Raw genomic sequence first — 27,558 nt, 5'->3', positions numbered from 1 at the left:
TTTTCAAAAATTCATTTTGTAGGTATCCATTTGATCTCCATTTTATAATACCTTGTTATATTGCCTTTTAAAGTAATCTGAATAAAGGTTTGTTTACATTGTCTAACGCTTGCAGTTATGAAGCAAGACTCCCCAGAAATAAGTATTGTCTGCATTAACTTTCTTTGTCTTCTATTTTTACCCATTTAGTTAAAGGCTTCCCTAACAATTCAAAAATGATTTTTTATTTGAGTTATTTTTACAACTATGTGTCTTCTCCACACAATGATTTATTGTTCAAAATAAATTCTTGAGAGAGCACCTTAAAATAGGAACAACTGAAACATCCAGTGCCAGATTTGGAGGCAAATGTGATATAAGTCAAATCCCATCTAAGAAGAAGTTCCCGACCCTCCACACACATACATGAAGATGACGCGGTCTTATCTTCCAAAACTACTTTGTGCAAGATAGAGGTAGTACCAATAGAGCCGTAGAGGGGAGATTGGGAAGCCAGATACCAGTTTGTGCTGATAATGACAGCATTTTTATCCCTTCCGTTGCTAGGAATGAGCTGCCTACTTCACTACTTGCTTTGCCACATATGAATTATAAACTACTGTGGAACTATTGTTGCTGTGACGGCCATCATAGGGTTAACTTTAAACCTTTGGTGGCCATAGATGGACCTGTCATTGGTAAGGGAAGTGAGTAAAACAAAACAAAGAAAAAGAACAGAGTAGGAAAAGAAAGAGACAAAGTAAGAAGGAGAGAGCAAGTTGGAAGGAAGGAAAGAAAAAGGGGACTTAAGATGGGGACACAGTTGAGTGCTACCATTGGTTGGCTTAATCTGCTCATCTTTTGGCTATCCTCTGCACAAATGCCTCCTACCTACAGGGACTCCCTTGAATACTGTTGCATAATTAGCTGAGGATTAGCAAAATTGATAGTCTTTAATGGGACCACGAGCAAATGTTTCTTTTAAAAAGAGCCAAGCACCCAAATTCTGGATCTGAAAGATGCAGAATTAGAGAGATTTGCAAAAACACTCAGTTACCTAACAAAAGTATTCATTTAATATTTCTCTTAAGGAATTAGCTCTCCCAGAATGTAATAAATGTGATTGGATTAAGACATGTGAAATGGTATGTGGTAGTGTTTCTCAAACTGTGTTCTAAGAAACGTTAATGCCATGCTGGATACTAAGTGATGCTTCCTTAAAAAAAGCATGCCCTCATCAAATACATTTCAAGACACTAAACCATATTTGCTCTCTGAGTGGGTCACAATGCTTCTTGCCGTATTATAGGCACTGAGAATTCCTGCAGTGCAGGGGCAGGGGGCGACCCATTTATGTTGAATCCAGCATTTTACAAAAACAAATTGGCTATGAAACTTTTTTTCTCCTTAAAACACTTAATGGTTTGCACTTTCTGGAACACCATTATAAAGCAGTGCATTCCAGGAATCGTATTGCTTCGTTGTTGTTGCTTTTGTTTTGAAGACTAAAACTAGCTGAATTACAGGGTTAGTATTGACTTTGGGACTAAAATATTAAAGTTGAATACATCTGTTTAATGTGCAATTCATTAAGGTGGATATGAACCTTATACCTTATGTCATTGTTCTTACCATGCCTGTTTACTTTTCTGTATTCAGCCTCTAACCATATTAGGGCAGGACCCATGTTTTGTTTTCCATTGTATCTCTAAGAACTTGCGTAGTGCTTGGTACAGTGTACGTATTCAATACATATTTGTTTGAATAAATAAATGAACACTGTAGTAGACATCTTTTTAAGTTATAGATATAACCATAGTAGAATGTGGGTTTTAAAACACTAATTTGGGCCTCAAAGTAAAAATAATAGAAGTAAAAGAATAACTAAATTTCCCTGGTCTTTAATAGCTTTGTCAGAGGCCAATAAATTCCTCACCAATTACTCTATTGTCTGATGCTTCATTGCTCCTGTTAGCCGGTCTGTTTGAAGTCAATGTTCATTCTGTTCTATAATTTTCCAATTTGTTTTTAAGTCTTTATATCTTCAATTATATTCCAATAGCCATTTCTTACCTGCCCTTTACTTTTTGTTGAATGAATTCTTAAAAGCAAACTAATACTGAACATCACATATCACAATGTGCTCTCAGAAACTTACTGAAGAGACAAGAAAAGGCAGTGAAGGCCTGGGGGTGAGGCGTGTGTGGTATAGAAGGGGTAAAAGACACAAGATGTTTAATTCATTCAACAAATATTTACTGAGTGCCTATTCTATGCTGGGCACAGTGTATAGTCTAGACAATTCAAAGTCAGACAAAAATATGAAATATTCATCAGACAGATATCACCAGAATTAAGAATTTTCAAAATTTCATCACCCCCCCAAGTCAGTTTATACTCTAGAATGACTTGATATTTTTAGAGCAATGATTTCATGTGCAAATTGTTTGTCTTATCTATTTTGTTCTGTTTTTACAGCGGTTCACCTTTTCTATCTTGACAATGCCAACTTGCCTGAAATTGTACAATATTTTATGGGCCAGGACAAACCACTTAATATGATTCTGTTGCATAAAATTTAAAGTCCTTTTAGTTACCTTCAATCAAAGTAGTAACCGTTCAAAAGTCTACTTCAAGAATGGTGTTGACCAATGGTTGGGAAACTATGTCCTGTGGGCCAAATATGTCCTATCAAGCATGTTTATAAGTAAAGTCTTATTGGAACACAGCTACACTTACTTACATATTGTCTATGACTGCTGTTCTTTCGTTCAGTATTAAGTATAGACATGAAAAGCTGGAATGTCTAAATTTTATGTCTAAGTTTTTACATTCTATGCTGGGATTATAGGGCTTGTCACTGGAAGTATTATACATGAGTATATATTGTAGGCAGGCTCCAAGCCGATCTATTTCCTGATATCCATTTTCTTGTGTTCCCATCCTACACAGAATAGGGCTGACTTGTATAATCAATAGGACATTGTGGAAATTCTGGAGTGTGACTTCTGAGTCTGGGTCATAAAAGGCATTGTGATTTCTGTCTTGTTCTGAAAGAACCAGCTATTATGTCTAAGGGACACTTGAGTAGCTCCCAGGAAAGTCCATGTGACAAGGAACTGAGCTATCTGCCAACAGCTGATGAGGAACGGAGGCAATCCATGAACATCCAGTGAGTGAGCCATCTTAGAAGCACACCCTCAAGTTGCAGTAAAACCTTTTGATGATGGCAGCTCCTGCTGACATCTCCACCACAACCTCCTAAGAGACCTGGAGCTGGAACCACTCAGGTGAGTCAGTCTTGAATTCCTGACCCTCAGAACTATGAGATAATAAATGTTTACTGTTTTAAAGCCACTAATTTTTGGGTAATTCATTATACAGCAATGGATAACTAACATGATGTAAGAGAACGTGGGCTCTGATGTCACACAACTTGTGTTTGAAACCTGGATCTACCACTTGCTAAGATGCATGACTTTGGGCAGATTATTAACTCTAGTACTTAGTCTTCTTGTCTAGAAAAATGGGAATATTATCGCCCACATTTCACAGAATTGTTGTGAAGAACTCAAGGAAGTAATGAGTGAAAAGATTGTTACATAAATGTTAGTGATTGTTGCATAAATGTTAGCAGTTATTTTCTTTTCATTATTGTCAGAATGGACTCCAACTATCCACCTAAAGATTCTTCAAACCTCTTTTGTTTTTTGGCAACTAAGTGAATACATAGTAGAAGTTTGAAGGACTTTGATCCCATGTACTAGAATTCATACAACTTAGAATACCTCAATTGAATGTGGGGGGTCAGTAGAGCAAGTAAGTAAGAGAAAAGGCTATTGTCAATATATTGGAAAACAAGACATATATTAGTACTGCATAATATTTCATATAAAAATAATAGAAGGCGAAGAACACGCTGCTACCCAAGAAAACAGGTAAAACTATATAGCCTAACCCCAGCCACACATTTTCAAAAACAAAATGACAAATGTAATTTTTGGCCTGATTTGCTAAAGCCTAAACTACACATATTGGTTTTTGGTAAAAAATAAAAGGTAAATAGCCAAATACTATGATGCTTTGCAGGTTGCTTGAGTTATCTAACCCTTCTTTAATCCAAGGGATTATTGAACAAAACCGATGTTCATTCAAAAACACTTATGAAATCTGTTGTGGATTACCAATATCATCAGTTAAACCTGTTTCAAATTTATTGCTTTCATTCAGGTTAAATAATAAAAGGGTCCATTTGTCCCACCACATGTATATACACGAATTCAGCTTTCATCATTCCCTACAAGTTTAATCCAGTGATTTATGTTTTTTAACGCATGTTCAAGGAATCTGTTGAAGAAACTCATCCAGACAGACAGAAGAGTTAGATGGGATTAATAGGGTGTATGCAGGATTTAAAGCTGGTTGATTCAGTTCAGAGTAAGTTAAAAAGAGAAAAAGAATATAACACTGTAACCCTCCTTGAGGTTCTAATCATTTTAATGACTTTAGCAAAAAAAAAAAAAAAAAAAAAAAACAGGCTAAGGTCAAGAAAGTTCAGAGACAGGGATCCCCGTTTCTAGAAATACATTACAAGAAGAAAAGTCATTGCTTCAGCTGTTCCTTTTTTTCTGACAGTGAGAAACACTGCTATATTTTTCTTAGAAAAAGTCTGCCTTCTATATAAGTCATCATATTAATGATTAAATCTGAGGTTTCAGAATTCTTGATTTCCTTGGTGAAACCATTGTATTTCACGTAACACCACAACCAACAGCAAAAACTAAGAAAAAATTGGGCATGCTGACTTTATTTTTAAATGTTTATAGCCAGGCAATGTATTACTTTTGAGATCCTCAGATAGCAACTGCTCAAATACAAAAAAATACTATGACTTCATCTCATTATTGATGACTTGAACATTTAAAAACATTCAGTTTATGTCTTGCAAGAGCAAAAATATTGGAATATGAGGAGGAAAACTCTTCTGTTTTCCCCAGTAAAGTGAAGTCCATTCCACCCTTTCAGGTATTTTTTTTTCAGTGATATTCTAATCTTTATACACATTAAGAACTTCCTTTGATAATATTGTTTCATTAGTGTAAAATGTATCTTAACAAATATGCCCTTTTCCATTAACTTCTTGCCAAACACAGAGGACAAATGGAGACTTGATAAGCATATTTTAGTGCTTCATTGACCCCGATATGTATTTCCAACCCTCATTTTGTTACAACTTTCATAGTTTAATGGAACACCTTGGGCCATGAAGTGTTTTGTGTTCATTAACTTCTAAGGAGGAAGAGATATGCTATCTGATTATTAGCATTTGGGACAGAATATCAAGTGCTCCTCATATTTTTCTGATTCTACCCACATCACAGACTAGATATAGGGACATGGCAAATGGGAAATAGAATTCGGTGTGTCCAACCGAACTTTGTGCTATGAGGAAATGTACTATACCTGTGGGGTCTTCACTGTAGCTGCCGCACGTGGCTGTTGCATGCTTGAAATGCCATTAATACAACAGAGGTGCTGGATTTTTAATTTTACTTGTACTAATTTGTTTAAATTTAAATAGCCACATGTTACTGGTGGCTGCCACCCTGGACAGCGCAGGATTCGATGGCTTATGGTCAGATTTTCAAGAAGAACAGCTGACTCCACAACAATTGATGATCTTAGTTTGTAGCTTTGGCCACTCTTATTCCTACATTGATAATGTCTAAAAAGGTCAACCTTTGGTTGTTTTTAAATACCATAGACTTAAATTTGCTAGAGAATGTCTGCTCTTTGTAGTATTTTGCATATACAGACACCATGAGATTTAACTGCTTTCTATGAAAAGTTGCACTGCTCAGATAAAATTTATATTTAATTGTTTTCAATGTATTATTTATTAACAACTGGGGTTCTTTCTTGTTCAATATTATCGTTAGTTTAAAATTTCCTCAAATAGGGGCCCCTGGGTGGCTCAGTCAGTTAAGCATCCGACTTCAGCTCGGGTCATGATCTCACAGCTCGTGGGTTCAAGCCCCACATTGGGCTCTGTTATGACAGCTCAGAGCTTGGAGCCTGCTTTGGATTTTGTGTCTCCCTCTCTCTCTGCCCCTCCCCCGCTTGTGCTCTGTCTTTCAAAAATAAAAACAAACATTTAAAAAAAATTAAAAAAATAAATAAAATTTATTCAAACAATTTACAAGAATTATCTTCAGAATACATACAATGCTATCAGATCTTAATTTCCTACTTATATGAAGAGGTAAAATATTTGTCTCAGGCAAAATATGCTTGGAGATACCTAATATCATAATTATTTAAAATGTCATTTGCATGATGTCTTGAGTTCAAGTAAATTTGTTGAGTGAAAGGAAAGAATAAATATGAAAGTTTCAACAGACTCCTGCATTTTTATAATGGGTTGGGGTTTGACTTATGTTAATATACCTTTGATCCTTATTACTTTATTTTTTTATTAACGTTTATTTATTTTTGAGAGTGAGAGAGACAGAGTGTGAGCGGGGGACAGGCAGATAGAGAGAGAAAGACATAGAATCTGAAGAGGCTCCAGGCTCTGAGCTGTCAGCACAGAGCCCAACGCGGGGCTCGAACTCACAAGCCGTGAGATCATGACCTGAGCTGAAGTCAGACACAACCGACTGAGCCACCCAGGTGCCCCTTATCCTTATTACTCTAGTTGTGAAATTTTTAAATCATCATTTCATCTTTTCTTTTTAGTTTCTACAATGATGTATTGCAAGATTATGGGCAGGGCATTCAGCTTCAAGTTTTTTGTGTATTTGATTTCACTTAAATGGGTAATGACATTATGATCTGCTGGCAAGTTATTTAAAAACTCTGACCAAAACTAGCTAGGAATAACCTAATAGCAACCAATACATATTTGTGGGAGTAGGAATATTTTTTAAAGTTCATTGAAATACCCTGGAATTTCCTTTCTTGTATAACTCTGTATGCAAAATCCTTTCTTCGTTTGTTTATTTCTTTGGATTTATATATGCAACCAAATTCACAGAGTATGCTGTATCTCAGTACTCTAAATTCCTTATTTTTCTTTCTCAATTTTTGTTATCTACAGATAAGCTCTGTCCGTGTACCCCACAAAGGGCTGCAGTATCTTAACTATTCCAGCCCCCAATCTATTCTGCACTGTCAATCACATCACCTCCCAAGGTGCTTCACTGCACACAAATCAAGTTTGAGTCAAGTTTACTTCTAATCAATAGATCCTTATAGATTGTTTTAGTATACCTAAATCACTTCCCAGAAAATATCTTGCCATCTCATTTCTAATGGGAAAACATTAGATGAGATTTCAATCTGGGCCACTAAAGAAGAAAGGCTAATGTACTCTTCTGGTCCATCAGGGCCCTAAACTCCATGTAGTTCTTACATGAAATGGGAAAATGTTTTTTCTCAAGTCAAAGACACACACAACGGGAACATTGTAACTGGGGGGCAGTGGAGAATGAAGAAAAGGGCTGAAGGAAGTGCCTGCTGCTAGATTGTTTCCACACTGTGGAAAGCTTATGCATTACCTTGAAATCTGCAATGTGGTCAGGCACTCGAGTTCTAAAGTGAAAAAAAAATCTGGAAATCTTTTTTTTTCATTTTAGTAAATCAACAGCAAATGTAGCTACTGATGCTGCTTTGAATGTGATAAAAACACAGTCCATTTATTATCCATATTCCAAAGATATTTATTGCTCTAATAAGACAGTTAAATAGTATGCTAAGCAGCTGTTCTTAACAATCTGTCCTGTTCTAGAGCTAAGGGGAGTACTGAAAAAATTTGTATTTAGATGTTGTGCTTTCCAGTTAACAAAATGCTCTCATACAGATCATATTTAATCTTTGTAGTAGCACTGTAAGAGTTAGTATGTCCTTGAACCGCAGTCAGGAAACTGAGGCTCTCATAGACAGGGAGTTGCCTGTGTTCAAACAGCTGGCATTCTAGAGATGTATCTTTAAACATGCATAGAAGATCCCAGAAACTGCCTTCTTCTCATTATAATGTACCACAAAAATGGTTACTTATATTTACCATTTTACTTTTCTGATATATATATATTTTTTTGTTAACGTTTATTTATTTTTGAGAGTGAGAGAGACAGAGTGAGTGGGAGAGGGGCAGAGAGAGAGAGAGAAGGAGACACAGAATCTGAAGCAGGCTCCAGGCTCTGAGCTGTCAGCACAGAACCCAAAGCAGGGCTCAAACCCACGAACCATGAGATCATGACCTGAGCCGAAGTCAGATGCTCAACCCACTGAACCACCCAGCTGCCCCTACTTTTCTGATATTTTAAATGAATATTTAGTTCTGGAAGAAAAAAAAAAGGAGAGAGAATTTTGGTCTAGGGGACTCCTGGGCAGACCTACACTCTTTCCTACACTATGCTGGAGTTACTATGCTTCAATCTGCATAATGTTAAGTTCTGTGTGAATTAGGGTGGAGGCTACTGAAGGAAGTTCACTGCAGAGGTTTTGCTAGAGCTGGGATGTAGATCAAAGTCAACTGAGCCCTTAGCACTCCTCTGAGAACACTTGAGTATGGTGGGCCACTTCTAAGATGGCTCCCGGTGATGCCCTCCTCCTAGTATTCATGTAAAATCCCCTCCCCTGGAGTATGAGGAGGTACCTAGTGACTTGCTTCTTATGTGTCACTTCTGAGATTAGTTTACAAAGAGGTGACTTTGGTTTTGCCCACTCTCTGTTGCTTTTTTGCTTGCTCATCTTGATGGAAGCCAGCTGCCATTCTCCAGGCTGCCTTATGGGGGAGCCTATGTGGCAAGGAAATGAGGGAGGCACCAGCAAACAACTAGTGAGATACTGAGGCTTCTAGTCCAACAACACATGAAGAACTGAATCTTGTCACCAACCATTTGAGGGAGCCTCTTGTCGAATCTTGAGGTGACTGCAGCTCTGGTGATCACTTTGACTGCAGTCTTCTGAGGACCTGATCCAGAGGATCCAGTTAAGCTATGTCCCATTCCTGGCCCACAGTATTTGTTGCCTTACACTGCTAGGTTTGGGAAGTAATTTGTTACACAGCAATACATAAGTAATACATGAACAGAATTCCTTTTCCTACCCTTTAGGTACACAATGCCCTTCCCACTATCGAGAATTAATTTTGGAAACGGATTTGATGTCAGTAAGTGAAAACTGCATAGTGGATAAAATCATTGCTTTGGGATTAGAAACATCTGGGCTGTGTCTGGATTTGCCATTTACTACTCTAAGACACTAGGGAAGTTATTTACTATCTCTGATCCTCCTTTTCCTCATTTGTAAAACTATCTATACTATCTACTTCGTAGGTGCTTCTTTAAGCGAGATCATGAAAACAAAACAAAAATATTTAGCATCTAGTAGGCACCCAGAAAGTATTAGCTATTTTATGACAATTATTCCTTAATTTGAATTTAAATATATTAACTGCATCTACTCATTTGGTTTTGCATTCCTAATATTCTTATTCCTATGGAAAGGACCATCAATGCCATTTTTGTAAATACCAATGAACAGACATAAGCCATTCCTTTGGATAGGAGGAACCTAGGTAATCAAAAAACTCCCACTAAAAATGGAAATCATAGTGTCCTAAACATCAGGAAACTGTCAAGGAATAACAATAAAAACCATTCTAAAATATTTTGCACAACACAGAAATAATGTAAGTGCATGATAATAACTGGCAGGTAATGTCTTAAAATAGAAGCCAAGCTACAATGATTTTCACTAGATGCTTCTCAAATCCTATGGGTGACATGAACCCATTTCTTCTGTCACATTTCTGAAGAGATAATTGCAGGCAACAGTGTAAACAGCTTAACATTCACAGGTCATATTGAGAAATGTTTATAGATATTGACAGCTAAATACAACATATCACAGCACCCCACACAATGTGGCATCTACCTAACAATGAACTTCCACAAATCAAAGTCAAAAAGTCAAGCTTTGCTTTGGTAAAAAGGAATATAGAATTATTTGTTGAATATGAATAGATGAATAATGAATGAAATGCTTTCCAGAATTATAGGTGTGTATGAAATATTACAGAAATAATATTAATGAAAAAAATAAAAATTTCTTTTATAATACTTAAATTTCTAGGCATTAACCCCTTGGATTTAGCAATTAAACAACAATTAACCCAAAATAAGAAAAACAATTCTCTAAACAATCTACTAGACAGGCAGTAAGCATAAAAAACATTTCCTAATATTCACAGAATGTTAGTATGAAATATATATTTTTTTTTAACTGAAAAACTCAGAGTGCCTGGCTGGCTCAGTTTGTGGAGCACATGACTCAGATTGTGAGTTCGAGCCCCACATTGGGTGCAGAGATTACTTAAAAATAAAATCTAAAAAATAAACAAGAAAACTGACAAACTCATACAATTTACAAAAAAAAAAATTAAAAATGAAATTTGCTAAAATCTTAAATAGAAATATCTACTTGGAAATGGCAAATAAACAAATTCTCATATAAAATTACGTTTTCCAGCTCACAGTGTGTAATTTAATATTTGTGGCAAAGTGGAAACAGATAAAATTTACTTACATTTATTGGGCATGAGAAAAGTTTAAGAGTAGGATATAGAGAAACATTTGCATTAGGAAAAAAGGGTTAGTTTCTCAATCTTTGTTAGTTATTTAGTATGTTAAACATACACAGTCTGGGTGTAATTGTTTCTAGTCTTTTAATGAAACTATGTGTGGGTGGAGTGGATATATTACACACACTTGAGAATGTATATACAGAAAAAGTTACTGGTATTTCTAATTATGTTATATTTCTTAACTACCTAAGAGCTTCAAAAATTTTAAATTACTGTATATCTTATTTACACACCCCTTCCTAAAGTTTCCGTATTCTGCTCCTGTTTATCCTGTCTTCTACTCATTATTTGTTAAATTGTACTTTACTTTACAACCAGAAATACATATTGATGATTGTGAATGTTGATTAGTTTCTTCGGAAAGCCATTTATGCACTTGTTCTTGTACCTTGAAACACTGTGCATTTGGGGCGCCTGGGTGGCTCAGTCGGTTAAGCGGCTCACTTGGGCTCACGTCATGATTTCGCGGTCCGTGAGTTCAAGCCCCGCGTCGGGCTCTGTGTGGACAGCTCAGAGCCCGGAGCCTGTTTCAGACTCTGTGTCTCCCTCTCTCTGACCCTCCCCCCTCCCCCGTTCATGCTCTGTCTCTCCCTGTCTCAAAAATAAATAAACGTTTGGGGCGCCTGGGTGGCGCAGTCGGTTAGGCGTCCGACTTCAGCCAGGTCACGATCTTGCGGTCCGTGAGTTCGAGCCCCGCATCAGGCTCTGGGCTGATGGCTCAGAGCCTGGAGCCTGTTTCCGATTCTGTGTCTCCCTCTCTCTCTGCCCCTCCCCCGTTCATGCTCTGTCTCTCTCTGTCCCAAAAATGAATAAACGTTGAAAAAAAAATTAAAAAAAAAAAAATAAACGTTAAAAATTTTTTTTTTTAAAAAGAAAAACTATGCATTGAAAAAAATGTATATTTTAGCTTCTTCAAGAAAGATTTGAATCAGGAGTATTTTTATATAGGTGCAAACTTTTTGTCTTTTGTGATTTTCCCAGAAAGGCGTGAAGTTTGAACGTAACAAAGCAAAGCAAAGGAAAATCTTGCTCTTCTAAGCTCTGTATGGTCTTTGCTCATATTAGAACTAGGCCAGGATACAGAATGTTAATTGTCTCATGGAAATCCTATAACCAAAGTAATATCAGGTGCAAAATGAAGATTTTTATTGGATTTCAACAGAAAGAAAAAACAATGACAAGAGAGAAGAGGATTTAAAAAAATGAGAAATCTTGCAACTAATATTTATTTGGTACCTATTATGGGTCAGGTACACCAGTTCCTTGGGTTATATCAGTGAATAAAATCAACAAAAAACTCTTCCCTCTTTAGGCTTACATTCTCATGGGGGGGAGGGGTGCTTGGTGAAGGGAGAGAGACAGTAAGTAACAAACATAATAAATAAAGATGTGCCAAAGGTAAAAGAAAAAGTAGAGTTAGGGAAGAAAGTGTGTATGGAGGCAAGGTAAGGGTAGGGTTGACATAGGTGATATTATATAGGAGGGTGAGGGTACGTAGGTCTTACTGAAAAAGTGACATTTGAGCAAAGACTTGAAGAAAGAAGGAAATTAACCCAAGCAATATCTGAAGAAAAAGCATCTGAAGCAGAGAACATAACTTCAACAAAAGTCTTAAGACAGGAGCGTGTGTGACATACTCAAGGAACAGCAGGAAGGTAAATGTGGCTGGAACAGAGGGAGAGAGGGAGGATAGGTTTGTGGATAAAGTGCCTAGGAGACTATAGATAGGGTGGTGGTACACATCTTTGAGGAATTTGTAAGCCATTGTGAGGACTGACTTTGACTGACTCTTGACTGATCAATTTTTTGTCCTTGCCTTTTTTTCCCTCCTCCTTCTCCTCCTCCTTCACCATGATCACTTTCTTTCTTTCTTTTTTTAATGTTTATTTTTGACAGAGAAAGAGAGTGCTAGTTGGGTGGTAGAGAGAGAAAGGGGGTAGAGGATCTGAAGCGGGCTACGCACTGAGAGCAGCAAGCCCAATACAGGGCTCGAACTCACGAACCGTGAGATCATGACCTGAGCCAAAGTTGGAGCTCAACTGACTGAGCCACTCAGGTGCCCCCACCGTGATCACTTTTATTGCCAAGGCATTTATTTACTGAATACTTGTCTCGATTTGAACAATAATAAGATTCTAAACTTTTAGGAGTGTATTTCCACAATTTTCTCCTTCTCATCATTTCTATTCAATCCAAATATATGTGTTGGATTCCTAATATGGGCAAAATTGTGCATTAGGCACATTTTAAAAATAGACTGTAGGGCTGCCTGGGTGACTCAGTCGGTTGTGTGTCCAACTCTTGGTTTTGGCTCAGGTCATGATCTCATGGTTCTTGAGTTCAAGTCCCCAGGTGAGCTCTGTGCTCACAATGCAGAGCCTGCTCCCCCTCCCCCCCTTCCCCACTCCCCTTGCCCCCACCTCATGCTTGCACGTGAGCACACACACACACTCTCTAAATAAATAAATAAATAAATAAAGGACTATAATCTATGTACTCTGACTATAGAATATGGTCCTCTGGACCACTATTGCACACGACACAATACTAAGTGTTTTATATGTGTTAACTTATTCAGTCCTCTCAGCAACCTATAAAATGGGTGCTATTATATTTTTCATTTCAAAGATGAGAAAAATAAAGCACGGAGAGATTAAATAACTCATCCAAGATATGCAGACTGCAAGCTAAAGAACTAAAACTTGAACTCAGGTATTTTTGACTCCACAGTGTGTTCTTGACCGTGCACAATACTACCTTCTATTGTTATAATCCTTTACAGTACTCGTACTCTTTGAAATGTTTTCTTTACCCACTTGTTCATTCACCAAGTATTTATTACAATTCTGCTGTCTTCTCAGTGCTGTTTGGCATTGTGGAGATAGGGCAGCTACAAGCCTCTATGGTAGCTTTGTGTGAATTAGAAAAAAACATGCCTATTCCTGAAGGCGTTTTACTTTCTTCTGGCAGAAAATTACTGTAACACTCTGATCTTTGAAGAGCGAGATCTCTAACCATCATTGCTTGAAAATTGTCATAATAAACATACAAATTTATTTTCAGGTCTAAAGGTAGAATATATCTGAAAGCCAAAATATTAGAGGTGTTTATGATGTAAATAGTATCCCTTAGATATGATGCCCTTGTAAAGTGCACAACCTGAAGTGCTGTACGTGACACCACCATATGAGCCAAATAAAAGAAAACATTGCTCCCCAGAGATGAAAAATAGAACACTCGTAGTAGGTCAGAAAACTCACTTCTTTTCTATAAGACCTTCTGGGGTCTTATTGATAGACTCTTTCAAAATCTTCCATAGGAACTCAAAAAATTCAGCAAAGTTGCAAATTATGATTTGCACACTAATAAGACGCTAAAGTTTTAAGGAGTGTATTCTGGCCGTTCTTTTAAAATCATCTCGATTTTCATCAATTCTATTCAGTTAAAGAAACACATGTTGAATTCTGAACAAGTGCAAAACTGTGTGGCAGGCATATTTTTAAAAATATGGACCATAGCCTGTTGGGCACAGACCATATACTGTGATGCACCAGAGGGCTGTTGAACTCCACATGATGCCAACTCTGTGTAGTATTTATATCCATCACAGCTGACATTAATCAGTTAGCTACTTAGAAGAGGATTTTCTCTCATCGAGATCAGAGCATACCTATGCCATTACTTTTATATTAATTAGCACTTATCCTCAAAAGATTTTAAAGTATGACTGGTTATTAATTGCATCTTCACAAATAATAAAAAAGGAGGTTTGGGGAGGCTAATAGTAGGGCCAGGTTCAACCAGGAATTTCTGACTCCAAAGCCCACCGCGCAGACTGCCTGTCAGCATATGGTAGGAGGCTGACCAGCTCCCAGGCTCTTGCAGGTTGAGAGAAAACTCGCCGGTGAAGACGATGGAAGAGAGAGCACACAGATCTTACCTGTGTCAGTTTCCAGCTTGCTTACGCCTACCCAGACCACGCACAACTCCTACTGTTAAGCAGCCAATTCAGATGACTAAACCCTGAACTGTACTTTCAAATGCATGAAATAGTCCCAGAGTTTGCTGCAAGGTTTCTTACATCCCTTTTCTTCTCCATGTGTCTTGTTTTTAGGCTTAATACTGTGCTTCCGAAAGAGTAATTTGAAGATATCAGGGAGTATGAAATAAGAAAAGCAAACACACATTCAAAGTTAACCGGGTGCCAAATACTATTATGAGTACTTTGTTATATTCTCTTCTAAGAAGTGAGAATGAGGGGTGCCTGGGTGGCTCAAGTAGTTGGGCGTCCGACTTCAGCTCAGGTCATGTTCTCACGGTTTGTGAGTTCGAGACTTGTGTTGGGCTCTGTGCTAACAGCTCAGAGCCTGGAGTCTGCTTTGGATTCTGTGTCTCCGTCTCTCCCTGTCCCTTCCCTGCTCATGCTCTCTCTCTCTCTTTCTCTCTCTCTCGAAAATTAAACATTAAAAAAAATTAAACAACAACAACAACAAAAAAGAAGTGAGAATCAGGTGTGGGTTTTTTTTTCCTAAGAAGAAATGTTAAGAGCTTGAACTCAATTTGAAAATATATCTGGAGCTGAAAGTTTGGGTAAAGGAATGAATAGAAAGGAATTTTTGTACCTCAAACTCTCCCATGTAGCAACATGGCCCTGGAGGCATTGTCAACAAAGCAGTGGATGAAACATTTCAGCCACAGGAATCAGTGAAAACATGCTTATGAAATTTGTTATGACTTCATAGAATTCCTTCATTCAAATGGCCATTTAGCTTTTACTTATTCATGTAGTCTCTAAATGACTTGTTTGAGAAATAATCTTTTGGAGATATCATCACAAAGAAAGCAAGAGTTTCTCAAAACTGATAAAAATCACTTAATTTTTTTCTCAGCTCCTTTTCTTCTTCTTTGTAAAAAAATCTGTGTCTATGCTCTGTTTTCCCTATCTTGTTGTCAGTCCCTACAGAACAAGGGCTAAGTTTTATACCTCTTTGAGACTTTTAGTATTTACCTTCTACTTTGCACACAGAAGACTTCATTCATTTACTCATTGATGATTTTTGTGAGCACCTACTATGTGCCAGGCAATGGATGGAGTGAGGGACAACAATGGCAAATAAGACACAGTTTTTACCAAAATTGTCACTATTATAGAGAAGCCACACAATAAATTGGCAATTGCATTAGGTACAAATATAGTATGGGGCAATATAGTGCTCATCAAAATAGAGGGGTACTAAGCTCAATCTAAGTTGGTCAGGAAGGACTTCCCACAGAAGGTGACAAATATTCTGAGATCATAAAGTAAGTAATAGCTAAGATGCACAAGGGCAGGACAGGTGAAGGTCACTACAGGAGCCGAGGCCTTGAACCCACCAGCAAGAGCTCAGTCTGCTCTGGGACCTTTCAATAACTCCTTATGGTTAGAATGGTGAGCTCTTGCTTGATGGAGTGGCATGGCAAGCAGGAGACAGCTCACAAAGGGGATTCCTCCAATATTTGTTTCCCGTGCTCCTGAGGCCTTTGGTAGGTGACACAATAACAGCTGCAATCCCTACAGGTGTGCCTAAAAAGCAGGTGTCTACACAGGCCAGTCATCACGACAAAGACGAAGTGCCACTCTCACAGAGGACAAAACAAAAGGTGTTCTCATTACCAGTTGAGTCAGAGAGCAGTGTGAAATGGGGGAAGAATCCAAGGCGTCATCTCTTTCTTAACCTGCATACTATAATTGAGTTTTAGAAGAAAAGTGGCATCTACTCAGTAGATGGATATCTTTCAGGTTCTCCAAACTTGTCTGGTTATCATGTCTGTGACCTTTAGGTAAACGTAACCTGGATCTTATAAACCACCTATGCCTGCATAAGCCAAATACTTTTGTTCTATCTGCATTTTGCAAGTTAAGCATCATCTGAGGGGATATATTCCATCGCAAGTAACTTTTGCTTCTCTCAACCTTTCCTGGCTCTGAAAGCGTTTCTCCAATATGAGCTAGGTACTGAACTTTGAAGAAGAGTCCACTGTAATAACAGTAAAGTTTAATGATGCATAACTTTGAGAGACTGACAAATTTCCAGCCAAAGTATTGATTCTTACAGAATTTATGAAGCACATGCTGTATTCTGTGTCATTATGGTCCATTTTTGGCTGAAAGAATCATGTAAAATAGATTTTTAAATGAGTGGTAATAGCCAGACATAAAGAAGGTATTGATGTGTGTCATGAAGGGTGAAATAGCATGCCAGATTAAAGCATATAACAAATCAAAAACAACAGTACCTTCTACTACTACATATATAAATTTGCTTTTCCTCTTAATCACCCCCTCCTGTGTACCACTTTGCACATTTACAATTTCCTTTCTTATAGACCTCTTCTGAAGAGCATTAAAAACGTGTAAAATTTTTGCATAGTTGCATATCTTGCTTCGTGGGATACTAAAAGTTCAGAGACTGGTTCCTCAAATTTAGCAAAGTAATTGCTCTTATATGTAAATACTGCCCTTTGCAAATAACGCTAAAAGCCTGTAATCTAATCCTTATTACATGCATATAAATGGAATATTTAGTAGATCAATATTTAAATACCTTTATCAATTCAATAATTTTAAAACAGTACTGGAAAATTTCATTTGTCTTTCAGAAGCATGAAAGTTTATTCTTTCTGTATAACTTCCAGCTAAGCTCCTTTTTGTCCTCAAAAGATCGCATGGATGACATCCCTACATCCAGCCTGTTTTGAAAAAGAATAAAATTTAGTCCCATGGTCCTCTGCCGCTTGTTTTTGCCCTGTTCATCTCAATGCCTGTTATGAATTAGCTTCTCAAGAAACAATTGAAATGCAAGTCTTATTTCCCCCCAGTGTACATTTTGTTTTGACATACCGGGGGAAAAAAAGTAGCTTTCAAAAAGAGTAATTTAAACTTTGATTTTACGCTTCACTTTGGAATACATGTTTATTAAATGCGTATCTCACCGACAGAGTAATCAATACAGATTGTGTAGTACATTAGGAGGAAACCATGTCTGAGATTATTAGAAAAATTAAATGCTTTTAGTTTTGCTTACTTGAGCAATATGTGAAAATTAACAGTTTAAACCCTTTCAGTCATCTGACCAGGCTTAGTTTTAGTCAGAACTCATGCTACTGTGGCTGAGCTGAGCACTTTCTCTTGTTGTTCCCCGCCCCCCCCCCCCCCCCCCCCCCCCCGTCTCCTCCTCTCGCTGCTCTCCCTTCCCCTGGCCTTCTCTTTTCTCTTTCCTTCTCTTAGCAAAGCTGCATTTACCCTATCAGGTTAGCATTCTCCTGGTGAACATCAAATTACTAAAAGCCTACTTTTAAAGACTAAGATTTATACGAAAATATCTGCATTGAGATGGGAGACAGAAAGAAAATTGATTGAGCGGCTATGACTCTCTGAGAGGTGGTGCTGTGTTTCCATCACATTCCAGAAACCTCCTTAGAGTCAGAAAGAGAGGTCGCACAGGTCTAACCGTGCTAGGGAGCAGTGGGTCCCACTCACAAATATATCTCCCCCACCTCCAGAAACCCCATGAGAATAAGCTAAGTCCTTTCTTGAACAGCTGCTTTTCAACAATTCAGGAGTTTATCAGCCTAATAAAAAAAGTAACTTGGCAGTAAGAAAAAGGCTGAAAGTCTCAATAGGCTCTCCTTCGGCCTAGTGGAGCCTGAAGAACTCTTCAAGGTCTTAGTCAACAGTGAACAGAGGAGTTTGAATGAGCACTCATCTATACCACAAACTAGCTGCTGAGACACCCAGAGAGAGGTCAGTCTTTACATAAACATTTTTCCCAGGCCACAGGCAAGTAAATTCAAAAAAAAAAAAAATAGGCCAAGTCTAGATGGAGGATTAAAACAAAAGCTCCAGGAACAGGAAAGCGAGTCCCTTGCTCAGGACCATATCCCACAACAGTGCCCATTTATAAACTGCATTTGACCTGAGGTGTTTCAATTCATGATGTCTACATTCATAGCTTTTTCCACTGGACTTTTTTTTTTTTTTTAAAGAACAATTTCTAGTTTAATGGATTGATGTGCTAGGAGAACTAAAATTTTAGAAAGCTATGAATTTTGGAAGCATTGTTTTAAAAGGTAGCTATGACTATACTCAAAGGTATTTGAAACGTGGAGGTTGCTCTTCAAATTTGGATCTTTATTTCCTTTTTTTTTCAAACCCCTGCATTTGTTAGATACACCAGGCCGACTGTAGACATACGACGTGTCCATAAGTGTATACAATTGTAGCATTTGGTTGTGACAAACTAGTTTTACTAAAATGGAAGGTTTAATAGATAAAGTGAGGAACTGTGTCAATGTGATAGCATATTCGATTTTGCAAATGAGCTATTCCTAAGGCAACGTGAATTGCTTTGTTTTTATGTTTCCACAATCGTTCGTTTCATTTGACAACTAACATTCAGAATCCATCTTTGATCTTGGAGGACTTGTACAAATCAAAGTACGATAAATTCTTACACTTGGGAACGTAAAAAGACACGGACAGAGTCCTTGGCCTACAGCACCTGCAGACCCACCCAAGACCTGAGGTCAGGACTAGCTTTAGGTCGGCTTGGGAGGTGCTCAAACTTGTCTTCAGGCCTTTCAACACTGCTCTCTGCCACATTTACCACCGAGCATCAGGGATTCCACAATTCTACTCGTCAGTTATGGAGGATTTGTTATGTGCCATACATTTTCATTTATTGTTTCTGATGCTTACATCAACTTGCAGGATCAGTATGTTATTTCCATTTCACGGATATGAAAATGAGGCTCATTAAATCTAACCACTTCCAAGGGGCAGAGCCGGATTTCAACCCCAGGTCTGACTTCAAAGCCCCTCCTTAAGCTCCTGACATCATTATGGCTCATCATGAGACCTGAGACTTGCAGGTGGAGTTCACACCCAAACTTGTTCTTCCTGTTTTGAGCTCCTTATTCCCTTTGGCTTTTGGGCTTTGGGGTTTTGGAATATAGACAGTAATGATTTTTTTTTTTTTTTTTTTTTTTTTTTTTTTTTTTTGGTGGTGGAGGAGGGTGGGAAATGACTCCACTTCTATTAACTTTTATTACTAGAATTCTATTTAGTTCCTGACAGGGACCTTTGGAAATGATACCTTTACCCAGAGGACTTGTAACAGGATAAATTTAAAGCAGCATGGCATATTGTTGATCACGCAGACGACATGACTGCCAATTTAGCGTGCTGTTAAGATTAGCCATTTGTGTTGGCTCGACAATGTTGTGAAAACTCCTGTTAGCTTCTTGGAACTACAAAACATGTGATGAGAAATTTTTCTTATTTTGCTTTGTGACTATCTGCCATTTGATTTTCACTCTAAAACATAAACTGACATCTCTCGCGTTTGTAACAGAATTTTCCCTTTGTGAGTAAGTCCCTCAAAACACACTTGGTTGGCAGAGCAGCCCACTGATCTGTTGAAAATCATCAGAAATCCATATTTCCATCAAAGACTCCCTCTCTGAAATTTACTGTGTGACTTTGGGCAAACCACTTAACCTCCCTAAACCTTCAAATATAAAGTGGCATCATGAGGATCAAGGGAGATAATTTCTACATAAAAGGGCTTTACAAATGGTTAACTATTACACAAACGTAAGGGTATTTCTGGACATCATTCTCAACCTGATTCATTCCTTCCGAAGAAGCAGTCCTGCAATATAAGGCCTTGACTTGAGTCTTCCGTGTGTGATATCCTTTTGACCCTACCCTATAAAGGAAGAACCAAGACTCTTAGCATTCTCTCTGCAATTTACCACTGCTCTGCCGATAATCATATGTCATGAGCACTGAACATTTTCTCCTTGGATTTCCTAATCCTGATTAAATGGTAAATCCTCAAGTTATTAGGTAGCAAAGGCTCATTTATCAAATCCTTAGAAAGAAGCTACTCTTTTTGGAATTTTTCCCTTTCCTATCAGTTCGCAGTTTATCTTTTATAATCGCAGATTGCTGTCTAGGCAGTCTACTTGAGATAGAAGGCAGGGAGTAACAGAACTATATGAGGAATGATAAATGATATCTCTCTGTTCCTTTCTTCTCATTTGCCTCCTTACATTTGGGGTAACAGGTACCTCTCCTTCCCATTCATGATTCCTTCTCTAAAAGTACCTTAGTGCCCCCTGCAGGTTATATGAATTTCTCCTCCCACAATCTTGTTTATCCTTTTTGTTTTTTTAACCCTCTCCTGAAACAGACTGGTGCTTCGTTTTTCTCAATGTGCTAGAATCTAGGACGGATGTCATTTATGGTATCCTCTGAAGTATTGAGAAAAATGACCCAACCGTGGTGATTTTGATCTCATGTGCAATATGACTGTAATATGGATCCCAAATATTGGGTGTAACATGGGTCGCTATGAGACCATTGACAGGTGATAAGTTATGGAAGGCATTTCCAGGTGGGAAATCTGAGGTTTAAAAGGCTAAGTGACTCCATAGGGCTCCTCAAACTAGCTTAAGGTGGTTGCAGGGCGAGAGCTCAGGTCTTCCAGAGTTTACTCACTCTTTTCTTTACTGTGTTTCGAATAGTTCCTTTTCTGTATTTGCAAAAAGCATCTCTTTTGTCTTCCAGTTGTATATCTCAAAAACCTAACCCTAAGAGCTACTAATGTCATCCATCTGACTTCAGTAGATAACTGATGGAGTAGGGCTTCCAGTATGCCAAAAGGATCTGCGTGGCAATGCTAATCCAATTTGGAACCACATCCTGGTGCTATTGCAAATGTCTCCAAGGTCAAAGATATAATTTAGTGAGAACTAGAAAGTGCAATAAACATGGAGGAAGGCTCATTTCTTGATTTACTTGAAAGTTGCCTAAAGCAAAGTACTCCAACACACAACCTTTTAATGATCTTTCTACTGAAAAGACAGAAATCTATTGGCTTTTTCTAGGTTTTATGATCTTGAACTTCTTGAACATTTTCTGAATCTTCTGTTTCCTGAGCTGTCACTCATTTGTCCCCAAATTATTAATTGGCATAATCAATTCTGTGTTTATCTTGCTTCTTCTAAGGGCAGAATGTCCATTGACTCAAATTATTTATCATCTAAGAATTTGGAGCTCAGGAAAGTCTGTCTCTTTTGAAACTTAACTATTTTGGGATTTTGAATACAATACTGAATTCTACAATACTGAATTAAAACGAATGCTACGTTTTAATCTAAATCCTTGGAAGAAAAAGTAAAATTCTGAGATATAATAATTAAGCCCTGTAGATCAAAATGAAGGGTGAAAATATCTAGATATAAGTTCTGAAGGCCAAATTAAGGAAGACTTGGTGAAAATGGTAAATGTTTAAACCACAAATCTATGTTTGTTCAGCTTCCGGATTTCCTCTTACTAAATAGTTTTAAAGCTACTTAACAGCATTTAATTGACATTTTACTTGCTTTAAGTCTTTCATACTCAAGCTCTCCCAATTACGACATGCACACAAAAAATTACCTTCGCCTATTTCCAAATGGCTAAATGTAGGCTGATGTAATTTCTATTTGAATTCGGTAATATTGATACTGCAGGTGGTGCAGCAGCATTTGTCAAGTGTCAATTATGACTCTTCAGTGGGTTGTCAAATCAATTTTGTTGGTTGTGACCAGCATTAAAAAAAAAAAAAAAAAAACAAAAACAAAACAAAAAAACAAGAAAGAAAGAAAATGAGAGAGAGAGGGAATTGAGTGGAATATAAGGAAAAGAGTGGATGGTAAGTATTGATTGTTATCTGAAACTCTGCTTTTGGTATGTGTGTACTTTGATTGTGAAAGAAATTGTGTTTCTTACCTGAGTTGTAGTCAAACTGAGAAACACTATTGTAGACCACAGTGGATGAGGGCAAGAACTCCTCACCCACTGCGTGAATCCTTCTGTGCTTTGGTTTTCTTCTCTGAAAATATGTGTGAAAGAACTGTCACAACAGGGTTGTTGTAAGAGTTAACTAAAAGATAATGTTGGTGCACGGTATCTGACATGGTAAGAACCAAATATTGTTGTTATTTTAGTAGGAGTTCTCATATTTGAAATCATATTTGAATCATTTGAAAGAATAAATCAAAGTACTTACACTTCTCCCTCACATCAAGATCCCTTGCAAACTTCTACCTACTGAGCATATAGCCCCAGGAAAGAAGCTGGGCTTTCCCAAGGTTAGAACAAAGAAGCCATTGATCAGTTGTAGATCTCATAAACTGACTCTTCTGAAACAACAGTCGTGAAATTTGGGTTGTAAGAAAGAAAAGAATTTTTTCAATTGCCTCCTGTCTTCTTTAACATACTGAGAGGCTGGCTGGACAAACAATAGTAGAGTGTCGTAAATGAGAGGAGGTTAGGCTAGGTTAGGAAGAAGGTAGGGAATGCCTGGCTTCCCCGTTACCATCGGATTCTGGGTAGAAGAAGGCAGGGAGGCAGGGATAAAAGGATGGCTTCAATTTTTCTTCTCTTCACAAATTCCTGGAGGTGAGGGTTGAGTGGGAGATTGGAAGTATAGAGATATTCTACAGAGGTTGAAGGGAATGACAAGGAGAAAGTGGCTGCTGCCCTCCAAGAGACTATTGGAAGCTATTACCTTATAGGTTTCCGCTTAAACATGGGGGCTGTTAGACCAAATTCAATTCAATGGCCTAACATGGCTTTGTACACAAAGGTCTAAGTTTAAGGCTCTTAGAGTCTCCCTCAGCTCCTGTATGGTGTGAAGCTTTCCAGATGTTCCTGAGCATCCTGTGGAATGAACTAGAAGGATCTGGATCAAAGTAGTCGAAGGACCGGCCTGGCAACTTTGCCGAAGGTGGTTGCCTAAGAAGAATGAAGCCATCCACCACAGACCAAGGTCCAAGTGGAAGTCACAGTCCTGTGTCAGGGAATGCATATTGTCAGCGAAAGTGGAGATGGGGCCCAGTCTCCAAGAGGAAATGGTGGCCCCTAGCGTTGTCAGAGTCGAGCGACCAAAATATGAATGATTATCGCTAAAGGCAGTTTTTAGCAATGGTGCATCAGAGTACCCAGGGTGTGACAAGTCCCTCCTGAGATATTACCAGCTCGGGGACTAGGCCAAACCAGGAGAACTTTGAAGATACCTCATGCACTCCAGAACTCCACCTCCCCTAAGATTACACATACTGCAGTCATTCTACAGATATCCAGGTGGAGAGGGCAAAACTCTGACAAGTGTTTCCCTGACTCATCTAAGCAGAAACTGGGTTACATAAAGAGATGGGTTGAATTACCAAGTTAGACTGAATTGGCAATTTAATTAAAACAACTTTTCTAAACTACCTGGTGGGTGTGGGATTGTGAAGAGAACCCAATCGTTTACAAAGAAATAAAGAATGCTCATTTCTTTGCACATCTGAGCATAGTCTGTATACCTTTCTGATTTTTCTGATATATCATCATTATTGTGTTATGTCATTATATCTATGGGAATTGAATTTTTCTAAGTCTTTATTTGCTCCGCTCTTTGTGTCATAGAGTATTTTGAGTTATTACTCCTTTGACATGAATTGACATCTGATGTGGATGTCTCTACTCCAAACTGCCACTACAGAAACAACCACAAATGAATATTAAATTAGGAAAAAAGGAGGAGGCCAGTCTCTGGGTTTCCGTAGAAAATGCTGCCCAGCCCTAGTATAATCCACAGTGCTGGACAGGAAAATAATGGCGAGAGTTTTTAAGTTTACAAAGGACTTTTCTGCTTTGATAGTCAATTGATACTCAACTATAATTCTTGTATCTTAACCTTTAGAGTTTAGTGTCTTCCCCACATCTGTAGGGGAAAGATGGTGGTGGAGATGGAGGGGATACAGTAAAAAGGACTTTCTATGTTCAGGGCACTGATCTGTCCAGAGCTACTTACTCCTCCTCTCCCATAACTGTCAGCATCAATGGCTGGCCGGGAGCGTTGACAGGCAGGGAGAGTAAAGGGCTCACTGACTTCCAAGGCCAACAGACCCTCATTCAGGTCAGAGCCAGGCCCCTATGTGTCCTTGCGGCCTCCGCTTTTCATAACACAGGAGGCAAGGTGACATAGTGGAAAGAACTGGAGTTTATCGGTAGTATGCAGGTAGGACTTCTGACTCTATTTAGATAGAATGGGCTGTAGTGATTAGAATCACCGTCTCCTAGCTGCATGAACTTAAACAAATTAGGAAATCTTCCTAACTTTAGTCCCCTGTAAAATGGGGAAAATAACTGAAGCTTCTCATGAGGCTGTTGGAATTGAATTGTGACAATTTATGGAAAGCGCACATCACACTACCTGGAACTGAGAATGGGTTCATCAGCCAGTCTTATCTGCTTATCCTCTGGGGCAGCTGTAGGCATGAACCTCACTACCTAAGTGAAATTCTGTAGAATACTTACGTTTTTTGAACAAAGTTTCTCTCATTTGTAAAGTGGGACTAACTTGCATTATGTGAGAGCATTCAGAGATTATAAGAAACACATGTCTTGCTAATGTCTTTCCCCTTCCTCTCTTGACCTGTGGCTTCTGGTCAGTGGGGGTAAGAAGTCCAGAAGACCCCAGCAGAGATGCAACGGGGATGTCTTTGAACCTGTGTCTTTGTTGCATATCCAGACTCTTTTGGGGAACTAGTAGGTCTGGGACGTGAGTAGGTGGCCTCAGAGAAAACAGATGAGAAACGGGGAAAGAGCATCACAAGAAGGGAAACAGAGAGTTGGTGCAGAATTAGAAATGAGAATCACGCTGACCTCCAGGCCATTTGATACATCACTGTCAAGATACCTTTCTAGAAATTCAGATGTTTTTAAAAATTCTCCAAATAGTGGGTCTCTATCGCTTCCCATAGAGAGTCTGATTGCCTCGAAGACCACCTATGATAAGGTTTCAGCCTACTCTTCAGGATTATTGCCAGCTGTCCCCCTTCATGTGCCCTTCCTAGTAGGGAAGGAGGGCAGGAAATTAATGAGGAAGTTATTATTGAAATAGAGTTGGAAGGGCTTCACAACTTGGAAAAATTCATTTCAGGTGGAGGAAGGGGCATGCTGAAATTAGAGAAAGAAAAGTCATGAATGACAGTAAGCTGTTTCTTACCAGATATTAAGTTAACTCTGGCTGCATTGAGTTCAAAAAATGCAACTGTCCCCTGATTTATATTCCCTAGAGTCTAAGATATAACTGACTGTAACATACATCGTAAATCCTATAACAGAAAAAAGAAAACATATCACTTATAGAACACATCTTGATTTTTTAAAAATACAGAAAATTCTCTTTTTTTCTTCATCCAACAAATATTTACTGAAAACCTAGTATATGTTGGTCCCTATTCTAGGAACTAAAATTAAAATAAAAGTAAAAATTCCTGTCTAATGGAAGGAGTCAGAAAATAAATATAATAAATTACGTAATTATGTACCTGATAAATACAATAGGTAAAAAAGCTGGATAAAGGGAATTAGGATTACCAAGTGGGTAAGGGTGGACATTGGCATTTTAAATAGGTGAGTGAGGGGCACCTGGGTGGCACAGTCGGTTAAGTGGCCAACTCTTGGTTTTGGCTTAGGTCATGATCTCACGGTTCGTGAGTTCAAGCCCCCATCAGGCTCTGTGCTCACTGTGCGGAGCCTGCTTCAGATCTTCTGTCTCCCTCTTTCTAGCCTTCTTCTGCTCACATACTTTCTCTCTCAAAAATAAATAAATGTCAAAATTTAAAAAATAAAATAAAACAAATAGATGAGAATAGTCCCAGTGAGAGGGTACCATTTGAGCACATGACTGGAAGGAAGTGAGAGAACAAACCCAGTGGTCGTCAGGGAAAGACCCTTCCAAGCAGAGAGAATAACCAGTGCAAATACATGCCAATTATGGTACCATATATCCCAGGGTTCTGTAGTCACGTAAACTGGGGACAGATAGTCCTGCCTACCATATCTCCTTTCTTAGAGGCCAAAAATAGACATTAGCACATTATTTACGCATTGTGAAACAAAACAAAATGTTAACTTTATTTAACCCAGCATATCTCAAACTTGTTAGGTAACCTAAACTGTTGTGACAGGCATCTAAGAAGATCTCCAAGGACACCAGTTTTTGAGTTAGAAAAGTATGATTTCTCTAACCAGTGTTATTTTCTGAGAAATATCTACTATAAAATGTGAATAATCCATTGCTGATCTGAACACCCTTCATATTTTTTTGAGCTTTGGAGTATTGCTGTATGGTTATTAACTAGGCATTCAATAGCAATAATGGCATGATTCTATTTATTGAATTGATAATCAAAATAATAGGCCACTATATTCTTGGATTTTATACCTCTTCCAGGAGTAGAAATGTTATATAAGCGTTATTGACCCTACTGTTCTGAAAATGTCTTGCAAATTAGGACCTAAATGTTTAAATTATATCCTTGCCCTTGCACAGGTTTGAAAAGTTGGTTCTAGAGGAGAACACCCTTTTATTCACTGCTGAAGCAATACATGCTGGCTATAACCATGCCTCGCCTAACAGCAAAAGAATGTTCAGAAGCGTGCCCAGCTAATTGAAACTACAGGGGGCATTTAAGTAGGCAAAGTGTTATTACTCAGTTTCAAATGTTTCCAGGATATCAGAATTACCCTTCCCTACTCCTGCAAAAGGCATTCCAGGAGTGGTAATGGTCACAAGTGTTAGACTTCTGGCTTCTTTTTATTTCTCTTATTCCAGTTGCTTCTGACATAGAGGGCCATCCGTGAGAACTGGAATTATCGTGAGGAAGGCAAAAGTCTGGTAGTTTCTGGACTCAGGCCACTGGCATGAGGCTATTGCCAGAACATCTCCGATGTCAGTAATTTTTGAAAATTTGCCTCAAAGATTAATTTAAGCAGCAAAAGGACCTTTTCCATCTACGACCTTTGAGTCTGAGCCAGGTTACTCTCAGTTTCTTTCAAGATA

At 38.2% G+C, this 27,558-nt stretch overlaps 1 protein-coding gene and 1 long non-coding RNA gene across 24 annotated transcripts in view; one reads left to right on the top strand and one right to left on the bottom strand.

Annotated features, from left to right (window-relative positions):
- ADGRL2 (adhesion G protein-coupled receptor L2) overlaps positions 1–27,558 on the bottom strand; it is a 625,523-nt gene that overhangs the window by 385,306 nt on the left and 212,659 nt on the right. The gene's annotated exons all lie outside the window — the stretch shown is intronic.
- LOC123598120 overlaps positions 1–27,558 on the top strand; it is a 51,224-nt gene that overhangs the window by 18,244 nt on the left and 5,422 nt on the right. The window contains exon 4 of the long non-coding RNA XR_006712399.1: positions 3,037–3,269. This is a non-coding gene — a long non-coding RNA (uncharacterized LOC123598120). The remainder of the gene's footprint in view (positions 1–3,036; positions 3,270–27,558) is intronic.

The sequence above is a fragment of the Leopardus geoffroyi genome, chromosome C1, assembly GCF_018350155.1.
Source record: "Leopardus geoffroyi isolate Oge1 chromosome C1, O.geoffroyi_Oge1_pat1.0, whole genome shotgun sequence".
In the NCBI taxonomy this organism is placed as follows: domain Eukaryota; kingdom Metazoa; phylum Chordata; class Mammalia; order Carnivora; family Felidae; genus Leopardus; species Leopardus geoffroyi.
Note: the sequence above shows the minus strand (reverse complement) of the source record. Positions and strands in the feature narration are given on the sequence as shown.